Source organism: Tarenaya hassleriana, unplaced genomic scaffold (genome assembly GCF_000463585.1).
Source record: "Tarenaya hassleriana unplaced genomic scaffold, ASM46358v1 Cleome283, whole genome shotgun sequence".
NCBI lineage: Eukaryota > Viridiplantae > Streptophyta > Magnoliopsida > Brassicales > Cleomaceae > Tarenaya > Tarenaya hassleriana.
In genome coordinates, this window is record NW_010966041.1 from 14,781 (window position 1) to 16,422 (window position 1,642).

Below are 1,642 nucleotides of genomic sequence, written 5' to 3' on the forward strand. Positions count from 1 at the left end.
CACAACCCGTATACTGTACACGGGTTACGGGTGTCACAGAGGACCCATTCATACTAACATAAAAGATCTAGAGTGATCTGCAAAGACACCTAAGAAATTCTGATCAACTCACCACTAGTAAGAAAACTGAAGGAACATCGTGATTTAGTATACTGTATCGAGGATTGATAGATTACTGGATCAACTACCAAGAACTCGATGATCCTAAAAAAATCGACTCATGGATTATCGAATTAACACCGTTCTCGCTGAGAACGGGTTTACCGGGTTCAACCCAGGCTACTCACTAAGCAGTTGTGCTTAGCCCTCGTGGTTTATATTTTTTTTCAGATCACGAGGATTACGCCTAGCGCATCCGGCAGACGACGTGTCATGGACTTGACATCGGAGGTCACGCGAGTGACAGGCGCAGGAAACGCGCGTAGTCGCATGTGATGCGATGGCCAACGTCACGCGAGTGACGGACGTGTGTGAGACGCTTCTAGTCATGTTGATATGACTAGGATCTTTGGCTAACCCTATGATGCGATGTCATATGCAAAATTCGAATTTTAGGGTTTTCTAATCTTATTTAAGTTTAGGGTTTCGTCTAAACTTAAGAAGAGCCGACCTAAAAACTCAGAGAAACACCTTAGAACCCTAGAGAAGCTGTTCTCTTGGATTTCTATTGTCCCGGGATTGGATCTCGTCTCTGGAGTTACCCTTTTCTTCACTAATCCTAGCAGATTCGTTCCAAACTGTTTGGAATCCTTCCCGTCGGTGTGGATACGTGTAGAGGAGCTGTACTTTCAGCTCTTGGTGATTTAGAACAGGCCCCGGATCGAAACAAATTTCAAGTCTCATCGAGAACGAGGTAAGTAACGATTCCCTCGGTGATATACACGATCTTTCGGGTTATGCGAGTTTGGTTGCGTGTGACGTTTGACTAGGTTTAGATTTTCCTTCCGCTGCATGAAACCTAGTAAACCAAACCCTAGATCGATATGATCGCATGCTAGGAACCCGTAGATAACCCAACAAGAAGTTGACTCGAATCGCTAACCATCGGTATATGGTCAACAATTCAAACCAAATAACGAGTCATGTCCGATGAGCTGTTCGATTGTTGACTGATCAAATTATTAACTTCATAACTTCCACAAAAAGTGTCCAAATTATTCTTTCTTTATATCATTAGAAATTTTTTTTAATAACTGCGCATAGACACCATGATCATGCAGATCTAATATATGAGCTGAAAGTTATGAGCATATGTAGACAACACATTGATCTAGTCCCTACATATCGGCAAAAATTGGCATCCATCTCTCGATGGATAATCCGATGATCTGAAAATCAACCCAAACTAATATCCATAGTCCACTAAGTAATCTGATGACTCAGAAGCTGATTCGAATCTCTAGCCATCGGCATATGGTCAACAATTCTAACCAAATAACGAGTCATGTTCGATGAGCTGTTCGATTATTGACTGATCAAATTATTAACTTCATAACTTTCACAACTCGTGTCCAAATAATTCTTTCTTTATGTCATTAGAAATTTTTTTTAATAACTACGTATAGACACCATGATCGTGCAGATCTAATATATGCCCTGAAAGTTATGAGCATATTTAGACAACACATTGACTGAGTCCCTA